Here is an 18,538-nt window from a genome sequence, read left to right on the forward strand (position 1 = left end):
TACATGTTTTAGCATCAAATTGTCATTCAGTCTCATAGCATGTGTATTATGGCAGCCCAATCCACATCACAGTGCTAGGTTGCATCAGACTAGTCCAAATTCGTTCACTTCAGAAACTTGGGTGGTGGGGGTAATTACATTTGTTCTTACTTCAGGAATGGTCCCTGTAATGGTGTGCTTTAATTGTGTTTTGCTTATCACTGAAGTCTCATCTTCAGTTGCAGCTTTCTTACTTGTAAAGGATTACCATGGTTTTACACTAGTGAAAAAAAGTGACACAGATAACATGAGGCTTTCACGTGCTGGCATTTCCCTTGTAGATCTTCTTGCTATTGAGAAATTGCTGGCGTATTAACAGCATTTCAGCAATAAATTACTTTTCATGGTTGCCTTTGTCTTCTACTTTTGAAAAATCGTTAAGTCTTGTTCTCCAAAAACGTGTCTTCCCTAAAATCTAGGAATCGTTTTGTTATAACAGCCAAATAACTGTAGACAGTGGTGAATTAAGTGCACCTTAGACCTGTAGTTGTTTTTGTTCATTGCCCTCCCAACTTACTTTTTAGGACTATGTGTAGTTGCATCTGATCTTTTAACTTCATCTTCCTAACTTTTAAAAAATATATTTATCTATCTGATTGTTTTAAATTACATTGGAACTAAAAATAACCCAGGTCTGCACATGTCCAAGCCCCCTGCATATATGTGTGTGTGTTGGAGGGTTGCTCTGCCCATAATAAAAATATGTTTATCTTGTGTCCACAGTTTCCCATTGACCAACTTTTATTCCTACTAGTGACAGAAAATTTGACATTAACGAATAGTTTGCCTGTCTATAGGCATATATGCTTTTCGTATTATTTAGGACAATGTATAGTTATTTTTCCAGTAAGTTGCAGTATTTTCCCTTTGTGTGCTTAGTGTAATTAGAATGTAAGATGTATTATTTTAATGTCTGTCTGTATACTTGTGTGTACTGTCTATGGAACCTTGCTGTCTGGGATACTCAAGGAAAAACATGACGCTCAGTAGCCTTGCAGCTTTTCATGGAACCTTAATCTTTTTATAAATAATTTGGCACAAAATTAAATTTTGTTTTGTCATTACATACTCCATGGGATGCAGAAGAATTAACTCCAAAGGTTTATGCATTACAGTAAACCTGAGCAATTCATAGACTGCCCACCTGCTGTGGCTTTATGCTGACACTGGCATTAATATGGAGAACAGCACTCTGCAGCTTTGGCTAATGCAAATTATCTCTGTGCTCACCCCTGGAAAATGGCACTGACACTAGAATAATGGGGGGAGAGAGAGAGATTCTGAGAATGGCACTAGTAAATTATTTTCTTTTCCTCAAAGACAAAAATGCGTACGCTGTCAAAAGATAGTCTGCACCCATTCACTCTTGTGGATGGGTAGGTGCATTGTAATGCAAGTAGAGGTGAGTAACACAAAGCCATGTCTGTGTACATGTGTGTGTTTTGCTGTCTGTATGTATGTAACTGTGTATAGGAGCATGACTCTGGCTACATGCATGTGTATGTGTAGGTGGACACACTGGGGGAAGTAAGGGAGGTAAGTATAGCAAATTTGCATTTTTTATGTTCCAGTGGTACAGCAGGTTCCACATTCACCTTTGGTGCAGAAGGCCATGGGTTCTATTCCCACACCAAGCAGATGGATTGCTAACACTGGAGTGCAGCATAATGGAGGTGCTACACTCCTGAGTGTGCCATCCTTTGGATGAGATGTTAAACTGAGGCCCCATCTGCTTAAGTTGGTGTTAGCTTAGGTAGATGTAAAAGATCTCATGGCACCTATCAAAAAGATTAGGGGAAAGTTCCCAATGTCTGGAACAAATTTCCCCTAGCATTATAAATACCACCTTAGGTCTCCCTTGAAAAGAGACTACTAACCTAGTGGGACTAACCTGGTCAACAAAGGATACGTAAAGTCCTTTGTCTTCATTACTGTTTGTACTTTATATAGAGCCATTAGCTGAATGGAGACGAGCAGTAAATCTAAGTGGATTTAAATGGGGTGAGAAGGAGAAGATCTCCCTGTATGCAGATATTTTGCTTATAATGACTGAATGGGAACAGGATAAAGAGGTGTTATGGAATGTTTTGAATCAGTTTGGAGAAATCTCAGGATGTAAGGTAAGTAAAGATAAAACTCGGGCCATTAGAGTGATCCAGTGAGCCAGTTGGGAGAAGAGAGAATGATGGGTGATGTGGAATGGAGAAAGCAGATTAGATACTTGGAGAAAAGGATGAGTAGTACATTTCAGGATACAATAAGTGTTTCATTTGTGAGAAAATATGACAGGGTAAAAAGCCAGTTGTAGACTTGAAAAATGCTAAATATAGATTTAGACCAGAAAGTGTAGATACTAGTGCTGTATGTTATGCCTCAGTTTATATATCTAAGTTAAGTGTTTTGGAGACTACCAGAGAAAAAGCTGTTCATAAAAGTTAAGCAATCATGTAAGGACTTTATATGGAATGGCACAAAGGCAAGGATGAAATGGGAAAAATGAGTAGAGGAGAAAGGGAGAGGGGGCTTAGGAGTACCTGATTTGACTTTGTTAGCATGTCTGTTAAATATTTTAAGAGTGACTGACTATCAGTATGAAGCATATTAGAAACAAAGGTTGAGAATTAAGGAGAAGGAAAGGCAAGAGGGTAGAGATTTTGCAACATGCTTCTGTATACACCTTATATTTTGCTTAAAATTTAACTGTGGAGCTTTTCTCCCTGGGCTTCTGCTGAAAATGGACATGCATCCAGTCGGATTTTCCCAGTCAACAAATCTAAAATAAATAATGGAGGGACAACAAAAAGAGTGAAAGCAAGAATGGATGAGGGAGGCAAACAGGACCTGGATGATGGAATGGAGAGATAAGAGGGTGGAAGAGTGGGGAGAAAGGATAGCAGAAATTGGGGGGGTTGAGAAAGGATGTGCAAGATAAAAGCAATTTATGGAGATGGAGGAAGACACAAAATAAGGGTGGAGGAGGAGACAAAATAAGGTTCAGTATTGGAGTCCGATGCTTAAAGGGGGACAGATTAAAACTTGGCAACAAATACAGTGTGAATATCAATTGAGTGAGAGTTTTGAATGGGATTATCAGGTGCTGAAGTTGAGATTTGGTAAATGGCATAAGAAGGTGAGAGAGGGAAGGGGGATGCTAAAGCTTTTAAAGGAGACAGAAGAGAGGAGACTGCAGAGAGAGAAACATTGGGATTCTTAAAACTGAGTAAAGAATGGATAAGGGGAAATATAGAGCAAATCAAGGGAGAATTGAGGGTGCAATGGGAGAAAGAAATAGGGCAGGAAATAACTAGGCAGGAATGAGGTGGGGGAATGATTAGGATTCCAAGAGTCTGCACTAAGGTTAGGAAGTGCAGGATCTTTGCTCAGAAATGTTTACATAAGTATTTTTTTACACCAAGAGATCAGCAAAAAAGTTTCAGGGTGTAGACCAAAGATGCTGGAGATGTTGCGAAATTATAGGGACCTGGAAGCATATTTTCTGGCAATGTAAGCAGTTGGAAAGCTTTATAGCAGGTATAAATCAGTTAGCAAAAGCATTAATAGATGATCATACCCCAGTTACCTCAAAATTGATTTTATTAGGTTATCCAGAAGGAGTACCAAAAGAGAGGAAGGCCTTGATGGAATCACTGATGACCGTATAAAAAATAATGAGAAAATTAGAAAAGGAGGGAGATGCCAACAGTGCAGGAGGTAAAACGTTTGCGGAATAAAATAAAGGGAGTGGAAGAAAGGGATGTTGTAGTGAAAGCTTGTAAGAAATGGAATAACTGGCAAGATGTAATATCAATATATTCATTAGTAATTCCTAAAATGGAGGAATTTTTAAGACACCAAGGAGGAAATAAATATAAAGATTTAGATGATGGGGACTGGGGTCATGAGTTGTATATAGTGTTTTTTTTTTATTTATTTCTGGTAATAGAATGAAGGGGAACACAGGACAAATGGAAACTTTTTTTTATTTTTTTTTTGTAGAGAGATGTACATGGTATAATAATGCTTTGAAAGTTGACGGAAACTTTGATATTGGGCTGGTATGTATGGATTATAAAGGCCCAACCATTGAAGTAGCAAAATATAAGCGCACCATGCATGAGGATTGCACAGCATTATTAGAGAAGATTGAGATAAAGGAGGTGAAGATTGTTGGCTTAAAAAAAAAAGGATAAATAAAATAAAATACTTATAAGTAAAATACAAGTAAAAAGGTATATATGTGGGTGTGTGAGTGCCTAATTCAGTGAGTATGAGCTTCCCTGTAGATGCCTGTTAACAGCTGTGTAGATTTTTCTTGGAATTTCTGGGAGTCTGTATATGCATGTTGGGAGATCCCTGTGCTAGCCTAAGTGCCTGCTGGTAGGGAGAATGCTGGCATGAATAGGTGTGACAGTGCAATGTCTGATTTAGAGACAAGATAATCAGCTGCTAATGAGGTGTTCCTTGGTGCAGTTTACCTTGTCTCTTGATTCAGAGACTGTCATTGTTGAGCTAGTTGGCAGACCCATGTTAGCTAGTAAACACTGGAGGTGAGAATCTCTGCAGACCAGTAATTAGCTAATGTATAGCATTCTGTATCCGGGCTCTTAAGTTGTGTTATGTAATCATTGTTCCAAACTGTGTACTTATATTTCTTGTGACTTGTTTACTACAGTATTAAGCTGCATTATTTGAAAGTTCTAAATCAGAATGATATTAACAGAGATTATGACTGAAAGGGCAACAAAACAATAAAGTAAATAGAAAATATAAAACACTTAAAGTAATCAACATTAGTCAAATACAGAAGTGAAGATAGCAAAGCTCCAGTTCCCACTGACTCACTTACTTTTAATGAAGGGGAGTACAGTCCTGCTAGATAGCTTTAGCTTGTGTTTTCACTTTTCATCATTAGATGTTAACTCTATTGCCACCTACAATAACACATACACAGCAACTTACACACAAACATATTAAGGTTTGCGGCACATCAAAAACTGTTGTAACGTTTTGCCTTCATTGTTATCCAAATTAAAATTTGTGAGCTCACTATTGCCTTTACTAGATTTCTTTTGCAGAAAGCTGTACTCCAGAACATGAAAGTATGAGAAACAAGGGGTTTATTTCATGTACTACATAGGCAGAGAAACTTATGTATTTTTGTGTAAATTAAATCATTAAATACAGTTTTTTTATGCAGTCTTTGGTATAGTTTCTTTTACATGGTATCTTCAGTTAGAAGCTAGTTTGTATTTAAATAAGTAAATGAAAGAGCTTCTTATGTTCTGCATGACCTTTTTAAAATCAAGCAGGTATCATTTAAGAAAATTAAACAGTTGTGATGAATGTTATTGTTTTATCAGGTCTATATTAGAAGACTGACTGTTTAGGTGATCGAACACTTAAACATCGATCTTCTAATATCAAATCTCACAGTGTCGAACGTCCCAGGGAAACACGTTCCTCAGCCACAACACAAAAAACATTACTTTACATCTAAATTAAGTGGGGGGGGCTTTGCCCCCCACACCCCCTTAACTAAATGTACCAACTCTGAGATCGATCAACAGTAGGGAAATAGCAAACTCTGGCGAATGGCCAAGGGAAATCTTTCTCTGCGTTTAATTGGCTGTTCGCCGTTTTTTTGCTTTCGATATTAGAAGATCGATGTTTAGGTGTTCGATCACCTAAACATTCGGTTTTCTAATGTAGACCCATTCTATCAGTTTGTATTGCAATGATTAGAACTTCCCACACAAATGTTTGCAGCTTTGTTAACTTCCTTTTCAACTCTTTCCATTATTGTCCAATATGCAGTTATACATTGTGCATCCATAGCTGGATGTTTAATACTATGTGAGATGCTTGTGTACTTCTGGCAACCTAATGTATTAACTGCCATTTCATTTTCTGTCTTGCTGAAGTCCTACAATTCTTTTGTACTTTAGGGTCTTCCTCAGCATTGACCATCTAATTCTCCCATTTTCCCAGCACCCTTTTCATCCTCTCCTTTTCCCCTGCCCTGCTCAACCGTTAGCATCTCAAATCAACTCATAGTAGGGCCTTTCTTTCCATAAAAGATTTGCTTTCCAAGAGCATCCAACACTCTACTGACAGGGGAGCACTGAAGTTAGGAACTTGGATAATCATCGCAGCTCAGTCTGCTTTTTTGTGCTCATTTAATTCCCTGTCTTATGGTGACCAGCCAACATACAGCTGAGCCACGACCTACAGTGCCAGGGCACTCAGGTTTGTGCTTACACAGACACAGACCACACGCATGCACAAGAACACACACACACACACACACACACACACACACACACACACACACACACACACAGTTATGCCTAGCTACAGTACTGAGTAGTGCTTTTATACCTCAAGTCAGAGCCTGCCCTCTACCAGGTGGAACTTGAGTAGTGGTATCAAGTCTTCATTTTCCACCAAGATGGGTGAATAGCATCATCCACACACTCCCAACCTTTCCCAGCAAGCTTTTCCAGTGCCCATGCCTGCAAATCAAACTCGGGTCACTGGTGATGTTGCTGGGACTATACCACTCTGCACATGGAGACTGTCTGTCTTCAGAAGTCATACTTTCCCATGTAATGACCTCTGACTGTAGCCATGTAGTTTCAAGTTCATTGCCTTTAGATCGCCTTTCATCTTGTGTACCATATTTAGCGTGTTTAGTGCCACTAGCAGCTCTTCCCAGACATGTCACTGCTAGTGCAACTTTAAATCAAAATCAAGTATGAAAAATGATTTGGCATGTGGCTAGAATTAATGTACAAAAAATATGAGGAACATAGCACATCAGAGACATCTTCCCAGACATTTCTGTTTTATTTTTCACCTGTGATTGCATTATTTTCCAAATGGAATCTGGTTTATCCACTTAAATGCGCTATGTAGTATTAAACTCTTTCATCTAAATTTACCTTGGTGCCAATTAGCAAGAGTCGGTCTTTTGCCGTGCATGCATACATGTATGTATTGTATCTTGTGACGTATGTGCTCTTATGCTTTAGCTGTGTTACATGCAATATGACCATTCTGTATGTAATTAAATGTATTTACAGTTCAGTTTGGAAAGAGTAGCTTATGTGGCTAACAGTGACCCTGACTGCATGTTTGGCTTCACTATTTGGTACATGCATCAGTCTAGTGATTTGTTTATGCCTAGAATGTGCTAGAAATAATACCCAAACAAGCTGGTCATACTTTTTTTTATTTTAATTTGGACTTACTTTGTTTGAGAATTGATCTGGTGTTGTCCTTTTCATTCTTCCTCAATGTATGGCTTCAGATCTAACCCTTGGATCTGACTCTTCTGCATATTCCAGACTTCAGATGTATCTCCTCAGCTCCTCATTCTACCTACAATGCCCTATTCCATCCCCATTTCCTCTCATCTCATTTGCTACTACCATGAACAGGTGCAGGTTTCACTCTTGAGTTTAGTAGAGATATTTTGTGAGTTATTTAAGTTTTTAAATTTTCTCTTTAAATTTCTCTTTAATTAGTTTTGTTATCCTTCCTCTTAGTTTCTTGCCGGTCATTAACATTTTCCAACTCTTTTTCATAGTACTGTTATAGTAATTCTTATTTACCATCATTGGTATTTCTGATCATCCTTTTCACTACATGGTATTTCTTTAGATTAACATTGTTGGTATTCAAACCCCTTCTTTCTTTCTGTCCATCTTTGCCTTTAAAAAAAAAAAAGCTTTACTTGTAGTTTATTTTGTTGTTTGTTTCCTCATTTTGTCTGATACTGACATGTCAGACAAACCAACAAGCTGTAAGAAATGCACTTCTTTTGGGCATAAAATCCTAAAATCAGATGCTCACAAGGAATGAGTGTACTGTCTTGGGACCGGGAACTTGGACTCGTCTTGCAAGATCTGCTCCAGCTTTAACCCAAGAGCCCTGGCAGATAGATGCAATAAACTTATGGTAAGGGAACTTCTCTCTTCTACATCTTCTTCAGGACCTCAAATCCCCTCCAAAACTAGTATGTCTGCTCCTCTGGAGCACAGGAAATGCTCCCCTCTGAAGCCCCCCTGGGTCTTCATAGGAATCTCCTGTGAAAACTAGAAAATTTTCGAATCAGACACTATTGGATCCAAAGACTGGACAATTGGCTCCTAAGGCTCTGGCTCCAGCTGTTACTACCATAAGTCCTTCAGTACCCTCATTGGATCCTAGGTCCTCGGATCCGATGCTGGGTACTTCTTAAAGTAGTGCCACTCTAGAATTTATTAGAAGCCAGTTTTTCCCACCCTGCCTTCTCAGTTGTTTCAGACTCCAAAGAAGCATTCAAGGCCCCCCATCCACTACTTCCTTCAGAAACTTGTTGGAAGCAAATGTGGATAGGATGATGCAAAAATTTCTCAGAGCTCAGATCCAGATGGGGATATTACCAGCTTTATCCCCTGTCAGATCCTTGAGTATACCTACCACATCAAAAACCATCTTATCTCCTCTTATTCATCCAGTAGTTTTAGAGTCCCAGGATGTGAAATTCCCAAAAAGTTCAATGTTTGATCCGAGGAAGGTTTCTTCCTCCACTCCAACTATTTCTTTGACTAGATCTGCTCTGATATCTTCTGATCAGAATGGGTCTCAGAGCTGAAATGTCTGCATCGGATCTGAGAGGATAGGTTTAGCTCTGGTTTTGTCTGATCGGTCCCTTCCCCTCGGATCCTTGGCCCTGGACAGTTCGGATCCTGCTCCACCCCATAGTCATGGATAAGAGAGTGGTCTAGACATACTTTTGTTGGGAGTTTCTGCTCTGAGAAGGCGAGTCAAAGCCTCTCTAGAGCCATTGGATTTTAAGATGGTGGAAAAAGGCTTTTTCTCTACAAAGAGAACCGCCTTCGCATATTTTGGATCCTATCCCTTTTCTCTCATTATTTCCAAGATCTGAGCCGATCATGCCTATTCCACAGGGACAGTTAAAGTAAGTCTGCAACCAGTTCCAGTGGAGGAACTTCCCCTCTGTTCTGACGCCTCACCTGAATGCCCCAAGGAGGAGGTTCATTGGAAGAGGACTTGCAAAAGGAGACACATTGACTCCCCCATGGTGTCTGTTACAGAGGATACCGATTTTGATAGAGAGGGGCTCTCCCAGGTCACCACCAGATGACATCTCATTTGGAGACATTTTACAGATCCTAAAACAAAAGGGCATCCGGTCTTCTCAATACCCCTCACCAGAAGAATCAGTATTTTTGGGGGGCTTTTGTTTCTTGCCCATCTACGTCTTGGGTTACCTCCTCAGCAGATGAGCTTATTGATGGAAGAAACTGGATACCATTAAACCCCTTCAGAAATGACCCAACAAATTTTAAGCCCTGCCAGTAGACAGACCCCACTAGAGCAAAGGAGTCCCAGTTGATGCTATGGTGGTGGCTACAGCCACCAAGAAAGAGCTAGTGGAACAAAGCTCTTCTGTCCCTCCACCAAACAGGGAGTCTAGAGCACTGGATAGATTTGGAAAGTGAGTCTTTGCCTCTACAACCCATGCCCTGAGGTCACTGAAACTACCTAGTACACCTTACTAGGCTTCAGACAGATTTGACCAAAGAGCTTTCAGATACTGCCTGAGTCCATGACTTCTGAGTACTTTAAAAGAACATCCTCACAACTGGCCACTCTTCTATCCATATCAGATGCTTTGATGAGGTTGATCTCTCACACAGCTGAAGGTACCTCACAAGCAGCCTGTTCAAGCATTGCCATAAGGAGACATGCCTGGAGTTGGCTATGCGATTTTGCAGAGCCTTTTAAGAAATCTTTTAAAGCCCCATTCAATGGCACTTCTTTGTTTGAGCCATCAGTAAAAGATGCACTTACCCCAGCAAGCAAGATGGAAAGACTCTGTCTGCTGTGCGAATCAAGTTTTCTATGACTCCATGAACCTTTTCTAGGAATCAGAGTGAGAGGCGGTGAGAATATGTGGTTCTGAAAATCTTGGGGATCTTCCCAAGATTCTAGCAGAGATCATTCCTTTAGTGGCAGAGGAAAACAATAAGTGAGAAGGTCACAGTAAAAACAAAATGAAAACTCCAACAAAGCTAGAAGTTCCATTGAGTGACCTTCCAAACCTCTTGTATCAGAGGCACATGGGATATATGCAAATGACCCTTATGAACATCAGGTGTTTCAGTTCTTTGTTGTTTGGGATATTTTTGCAGTGACCCTAATGGTAATGGACATCAGCTGGGTAAAATAGCCCTGTGTTTCTTATGCTTAGTCAAACACTCTGCTTGTGCTGTGCTGACAAGGTCATAACAAGGCCGAAATATGCATATTCACAGCCAGTGGGGTTTGGCTTTATTTGTCTGAAATTGTACATTAAAACGACGAAACAAGTCATGGGCATTCAGAATCGCCAATTAGCTGAAACACCTGATGTTCATAAGGGTCATTTGCATATATCCCATGTGCCTCTGATACAAGAGGTTTGGGAGGTCAGTCAGTGGAACTTCTAGCTTTGCTGGAGTTTTCATTTTGTTTTTAGTGGCAGAGGAGGAAATTTTAATGGTAGACATTGTTGTAGAGGCAGAGGAGGTCCACAGAACTAGGTATTCAGAGATTATTTTTCAGACAAGACCTTTCTGCTCCTGAAGTGCTACCCAACAGTCCAAATCTGGAGGCAGTCGGGGTCAATTGTCTTTGCACCCAGATGCCTGGACAAGTATAACACACGACACATGGTGCTAAGAATAATATCCAGGGGTTATTACATACCATTTTTCCTTCTTTCACCAAGCAACAGGAAGAAACTTTCCAACATTCCACCCAATCAGAGGAAGGCAGCAGCACAAAAAATCCAAAAGCTGCTAGACAAAAGAGTCATCCAGAAGGTCCTGCCAAACCAAATAGGCTTTGGAACTTATTCAGACTTCTTTTTAGTGCCAAAGAAAACAGGGGACCTCAGCCCCATTTTGGATCTAAGCAATTTGAATCAGTACATAAAGAAAACAAAGTTGCAAATGGTCACTGTTCAGTCCATCATATCCTTTCTTCACAAGGACAATTGAATGTGTTCTGTAGATCCTAAGGACACACACTGTCATATCAAAATAGGCAGGTAATCCAGAAGACATGCTTTCAGCTGGGAGTCAGTCATTACCAATTCAGAGCCCTGCCCTTTGGACTCACCACAGCCCCCAGAGTGTTTACCAAATGCATGACAGTAGTGGCAGCTCATTTGACATTGAAAGCATTCCAAGTGTTTTCATATGTAGACGACTGGCTTCTCACCTCCCCCTACAAGCATCTACTTCTGCAGACCAGGAACTATTTGCTCTAGATTGGCTATTCATCGGGTATAACAATAAATCATGCCACATCAAACCGTAAACCATGCCAGAGCCTGGAGTTCATTGGTTCAGTTTGAGATACAAAAAGACAGGTAGCATCTCTTTCCCCTCATTGTATTTCAACTATCAGATCCCAGGTTCAGATTCTCCTTGTCCCCTCCATCTCTTCTGGCAAGGTTAGTACTTCAAGCACTAGGTTCCATGGCAGCATCCATAGTGCTACTTCTTTGGCGGATTTCTTTATGTGGCTCTTCACTGGACTCTAGCTGTACAGTGATCCATTCTGTATCAACCCCTATCTTTTCCAGTCAAGCTCACCCCAGTTTGCAAGCAACACATATACTGGTGGATACAATTGGATGATCTTCATCTATGCAGACCCTTTGTTCTACCCAGCCCAACGGCCACAGTGACCACGGATGCTTCTCAACTGGGGTGGGGAGGGGGCATTTCTTGGGAAGAACGATCCAAGGCATGTGGTCCCCCGAAAGACCAAGTTGCATATCAGTGTCCTAGAGGTGAGAGCAGCCCTATTAGTATTGCAGACATTTCAAGATGCTGTCCATTGAGGATCCTTGCATTTCAGAGTGAAAACATGTCTGTAGTCTGGTACATCAACAAAGAATGAGGAACTTGATCTTATCCCCTTTGCAGAGAGACTGTGAGAGTAATGGTAATGGATGATCTCATCAGACTGCTTTCTAATTGTGATGCACATTCTGGGGAAGACTAAAGTGCTAGTGGACAAACTAAGCAGATCCATTCTGATGCCACACGAGTGATTTCTCAATCAGTCTGTGGCGGAGATGATTTTCCAATGGTGGGGTGGAACTTGCTGCAACCTATTCACCACTCCCTTCAAAAACAAGTGCAGCAAGTACTTTGCTCTTTATCACCCCTTGGGGGGGGGGGGCGGCATCACCAAGAGATGTTCTAGTAGAAGCTTGGACCTCAGCTCTCCTTTATGCTTGCTCTCCTCTTCCTTTGATTCCCATATTTTCACAGAAAGTAAGTTGGCAGAAGAGTTCAGTAATTCTCATTGCCCTTTTCTGTCATTGGCAGGTATGGCTCCCCTTCCTGTGGTCCCACCTTCGTTGCCCTTCATGGATACTGAAGCCAACTCTAGATCTCCTACCCATCAGGGATCCAGCATCTCAGTATTCTGGCCCACAAACTAACCTCATGGTTTCTCCCCTTCCAGTAATAAACAGTCCAGGTTTTCTTCTCCTGCATATGATATTATTTTGGCTTCTCACAAAGAATCCACTAAAAAACGATGCAAAAGCAATTGCAAAAGATTCTCCCTTTGGGTTTCAAATAAGGAAAATGACCCTTTCTCTACCCCAATCTCTATGATTCTCCAGTTTTTGACAACTCTCTTTGAAGAAGGAGCTAGTTTCTCTACAGTTAAAGTTCATTTGGCAGCAATTTCTAATTTTCATAGGGGGAACATATTTTTCTCCCCGGCTTTGTCTAAATTATGTAAAGGTTTCCTGAAAGGCATTTTTTCTTCTAAGACTTCTGATAAAGCATCCATTGCCACCTTGAGGTCTGACAGTTGTGTTTCAAGGTCTAACTCAGAAACCATTTGAACCTTCAGCTAAATGTGATTTGAAATTCCTGTCATGGAAGACAGTTTTCTTAATAGCAATTACTTCTGCAAAGAGAATATCTGAACTCCATACTCTCTCTCTTAAAGCTTCTTGCATCATTTTTCATAAGGATATGGTTTCCTTAACAACTAACCCTTCACTTTTATCTAAAGTGGCTTCTGAAAATACCATTATCTGATCCACCCACTTACCATTTTTCTTTCGAAAGATTTCAAATAAAGGAGAGTACATGCTGTATCTCCTTGATGTGCACAGACAAATGCATTTCTGTCTTCAAAGGACATGATAAATTAGAAAATCATATCAACGTTTTGTTTCTTTTTCACCAAAAAGTCTTGGCTGTACAGTCTCTGAAGTTGCTTTAATCAAATGGATAATAGACTGTATTTCTTGGATATATTTACAGAAATGCATGACATTACTTAAACATCCAAAGGCTCATTCAACCACCTCCATGGCTACATCATCAGCTCTGTGGTCAAAAACATCTATTGACGATAATTGCGCTGCAGTTACATGGTTCAATGCTCCTACCTTTGTTACTCATTGCAAACTAGATATTATTTGTAGAAACAGAGCTTCCTTTGGTTCGGTGGTACTCCGGAATATCCTTCCATAAGGGCCACCCACGATCAACTTAGCTGAGGTCTCTGTCCCATATGTTGAGGAAGAATGAAAAGGATATCAGATTTAAGTTATGTTCTTAACTTAACTAGGCACCTGTGTTGTCCATTTTCATTCTTCCTCAGCTTCCTTCCCATTCATCCCCATTCTATTTTTTTATAGAGAGACCTGTTGGACTGTATTGGAACCCACAGTTCTGGGTCTGAGCCTTGCCTTTTTTCTCAGCCTTTATCTGTCTTTGTTTAACTATGGAGATATGTCAGCAAACCCAATCTGAGGCAATGGGGATGGAATATGGCATTATGGGTAGAGGGAGCAACTCAAAAGGTGGAATATACGGCCAGGTTGGATCCGAACTCATACATTGAGGAAGAATGAAAATGGACAAAACAGATGCCTGGTTATGGTAAGTACACCACTTTTAATATTGTTATGAAATAAGGCAGTTAAGCATGTGAGAGTGATGACTGTGTGTTGCTAAAAATACAAAATTAGTCTGGGTTTGTAGATAAAGTTTTTTTAGCACATAAAACCCCATAATATGTCATGTTGTAGGTTTGTGCAAGTAGATCAGCAAGTACATCATGAGTAATGAATGCTTATTTAAGCATTTTTACAAGAAAATTGCATTCTACCAATTTGAGTGAGTAAAAGTAAGGAACAGAAGAATAGAACAAAAAGCAGCTATAATGAGGACAACAGATTAAAAATGCATCAAACTGAAATGACTGATAAATTCTGCAAGTCTATAGTATTCTGTGTAAAATCGCACATTAAGGCAATACAATGAAGTGGCAAATACAGCAACAGTTCTAAAACAAGATGAGTTAAAAGGAATAAATGAAATGACAAGTTGATAAAAATGCACCATCATGTTCTGGATCTTACTGGATCATTCTGAATGGACAATTATTATGTCTGCTTCACAGTTAGTACTTTAATCTGTGTGATGCCACAAAAATAGAAGCCACTTGAAGTTTGAATACCAGTATGATGCGTACCAGGCAAAACAATTCACTTGCAAATTTGCCCACCCGCAAATATGGAAAACAGATGTTTTTTTAGTTTTAAAACTCTGGGTTACAGTACACTCTGCATTATCATTCCATTACTAATGATGGACATTGTTCTTTAATAAAGTGCATTTCCCCTCCTCACTTTAAAAAGTTTGCAGTTCATTATCACCTATGTGATAGTCAGCAAATATTTTAGCTAGATCCACCTATGAGACCTATTGTCTCAGGTAGGGGGTGGTGCATTGAGTCCATCTCTATATTCATTGAGAAACATCTGAGACCACTTTTGAATGACATACAGCATGTGCTTAGGGATACTGAACATTTCCTAAGGGATCTATACGATTTTTTATCCAAAGGTGTAGACCGTGGTTTTATGTTTGTCACCCTTGATGTAGTCTCTTTATTTACTGTGATACCCAATGGAGCTGGGGTTAGTTTAGTGCAGCAGTTTTTGAGTGACTATGCATCTTATAATGTAGAACTAGTTGATTTATTGATTGTTCTCCTAGAGCTAGTTTTGGAACACAATATTTTCCTTTTGGACATCAGTTCTTCAGACAGTGCAATGGCGTGGCTATGGGCACATCCTGTGCCAATAGCTACGCCAATGCAGTCATGGTAGTTTGGGAAGAGGACTACGTTTTTAAAGGCCCTTTTACACAGTATATTCGATTTTACCGTAGGTTTGTGGACGATGTCTTTATTTTATGGGAGGGTGATGAAGACAGTCTTTGTAGTTTTTTATCATCTATCAATGAGTCCACAACTTTTTTACATTTTACGCATAGGATGTCCTATGAGGAGTTGGACTTCTTAGATGTGGCTGTTGTTAGAGATGAGACAGGGTCAGTCTACACGAAATTACACAGGAAGGATTGCCATGTCAATCATCTCCTACATTGCAATAGTGCACACCCCCCTCATATTTTTAGGAATGTTGTCACTAATCAAGTTATGAGGGCCTCTAGACTTAGTGTCAGAGAAGTAGATTTTGACTGTGAATTAAGCAAAGTTTTACTGGCTATTTAAGAGAACGAGGTTATGATGATAAGATTTTAACACAACACGTACCTGTGGCTGTCCAGAAGCGAAATAGAGAAGCAAGGCCTTACTTCTCTCAGAGGAGACATCATACAGATAAGCCCAAGGGAGATCTCACAAGTAATCCACTTAGAATGTGTTTGAAATATACATCTGATGTCAACAGATATACTGAAATCATTAAGAAACATTGGCAGGTTTTGTTGACAGAAAGTAGCATAGCTGACATCATTGATACTGTCCCCAGGATTAGCTTTAGGAATGATAGATCCATCAAGAGGCGATTATGCTATCCCAGGGAGAATGCAATAGATAGAGAACACTCTGGCACCAGCCAGTGTGGGTCCTGTAACTGGTGCGGATATATAGACAGTAGTCTGTCTTTTAATCACCCTGACCAAGGGAAGGAATATTTTTTTCATGTTTCAGCTACCTGTGACACCAGACATGTTGTTTATCTTGCCAGCTGTAAGACATGCTCTATGTTTTACGTTGGCAAGACGGATAGACATCTTAGAGAACGTATTAGGGAACACATTTACAACATTAGGAAAGGCAGCACCACCAATGCACTTGCCAAGCATGTTACTAATACTGATCAGACACATGTTTTTAGCTTCAGAGTTATTAGTTTAATTCAAGAGAGCTTAAGGCAAGGTGATATTCATAATAGGACTGAAAATTTAGAAGCAGTGTGGATTACTAAGCTGAGGAGTACAGAAGGGCATGGTCTCAATGAATGTATTCCATTAAGACCTAGATTAAGAAGAAGGGCATTGAAAAGATAGTTTTTTGCTTTTTGTCTTTCGAAATGTTGTTTTTAGTTTTTGATCTATGTATTAAAAGTATTAATGTAGCATTTTCATAGCTACGCACTGGAGTTTTTTATTCCTCATTTTAAGCATGTCATGTGTTTTTAAATATTGTAATTAAGGATTAAGGTCATGTGATATGTTTGATAGTATAAAAGGTGTGTATCTGTAGTGCTTGAATTACACCTGAAGAAGCTCGTTTGTGAAAGCGCTTGTGTTTTTGCACTAGTAAAGGCCTTTTTTGGATATTACAGCCATCAGCGTCTTATTTTTCCATTTTACTACAAATATTTTAGCTACTTAAATGCAACACTGTCTTTATGAATACTTAATGTGGTAACAACTCTGATTTGATGACTTCAAGCAGAAAAGAATGTGGTTATAGCTGAAAGGCCTTTAATGTCCATTTTAAATAAATAAAAGGTTAATTTAGTGTTTGTATTTTTGCCCATAAGCATTGAAATGCAATATAATTAACAATGGACTACTGCAGTGATAGTGATGTCACACAGAAAAGTTGCGTTGACCAGCTACTGATTTTCTACTTTTAGCACCTGAACTTTGGAGATCTCATCATCTACCCTACAATTGTCTCCTGTATTTTACTAACATTTTCTGGCATATGCAGTTAAAACAAGATATTCTATGGGGGTAGCTATTACAGTACCATTTCAAAGAGAACTGTAAAAATTCATAGCTCCCATTTCAAAGATTACATGTATAAAAAGTGATTTTTTGGAGACAGTGGATCCTCAGCAGGTTCTCCAGTTTCCTGTCATCTTGAAAGCATTTACGTCTTAATCTGTACCATTATACTGTGCCTGATGAGCAGAGTGCGATGTCAGTTTTCACTGGGTTTAGCTTCTTCTCTGTTGCCTCATTGCAACCATGATCATGTCAGATGCAGCAATGGCACTGCAAACTTGAAAATGCTTTAAATAAAAAAAAAATAGATGGTCTACATATTGCAATATTTCAAGGAGCAGACCTTTTGGAGCTGTGGGCCCTAGCTGGCTGCCCAAACCACTCTACCACTCTCCCCATTATAATCTTTCTCTGGCCACAGAAGGCTGCACACCCAGTGGGTTTCCTTTCTAAGATGTGGCACAAATAAATCTGATTTTTTTGAAAGTAGTGTAAAATGCTCCAAGTCCTGGAAGGCTTAAAGCATTATCATATTTAGTTGAAAGCATATTAAAGGTGTTAGAACAAAAAATATAATAAGAGAAAAGAGAAAAAGTCTGAAAATCAATTTCAAGTAAAAATATTTGGTTGGTGGGCACAGAAATAGTGTTGTTGCCTCAGAGTTAGAGGTTCCCGAGTTTGATTCTCAGCTGGGGTGCCTTCTTTGTGGACTTTGCATATCCTCCCTGTGTTTGTGTGGATATCTGCTGGGTACTCTGGTTTCCTTCCACATTCCAAAGCCATGCAATGCATTAAGTGGATTGGACACTCTAATCTGGCCATGTTTGTGAGTGTGGTGTGGAAAAACTACCGCGACAGGGCGAGCCAACCAGCAGTGTAAACCTTGGCTCTATATGATTGTCACTGTTGAAGGGATACCCCAATTCCATGTGCAGAAATGGGAGCAAAGGGGTTGTGGATGGATGGATGGATGGATATCTTTAGTGAGAGAGAGAGAAAAGTGTAAATCTTTTCATGCTTATTAGAATATGGAACTTTCTGCTTCACTGGTTATTAGCACAAGGTGCGTAGGACAGAGTCATAAATTTACCAAAATGGAACTTGGCTGCAGTAGTTTAGGAAATCCAGCAGTAATATTATATATTAAAGTTTATTATGCATGCATCTTAAGGAACATGACCAGAAAGATGCAAGCTTTCACAGAGGGAGGGAGAACTCTTGGCGGAATCAACACATCTGCTACACATCATAACCAGTTACACTGTCAGCATTTTGATTTCAGATTATACATGATGGGTTGCTTCTGAAGAGTGCAAGAAGCCACTGTTTTTTAGTAGCAGCAGTGTCAATCCCATGTGCTGACAAATATCAGTGTACTATTCAGTCATAAGTGATCTTCTTCCATTACTTTC

The 18,538-nt window shown here is 39.7% G+C and overlaps 1 protein-coding gene across 2 annotated transcripts in view; it reads left to right on the forward strand.

The window, feature by feature from the left end:
• GMPPA (GDP-mannose pyrophosphorylase A) overlaps positions 1–18,538 on the forward strand; it is a 424,071-nt gene that overhangs the window by 102,635 nt on the left and 302,898 nt on the right. The gene's annotated exons all lie outside the window — the stretch shown is intronic.

This window comes from Protopterus annectens, chromosome 6.part1 (assembly GCF_019279795.1).
Source record: "Protopterus annectens isolate FY-2018-M chromosome 6.part1, PAN1.0, whole genome shotgun sequence".
NCBI lineage: Eukaryota > Metazoa > Chordata > Ceratodontiformes > Protopteridae > Protopterus > Protopterus annectens.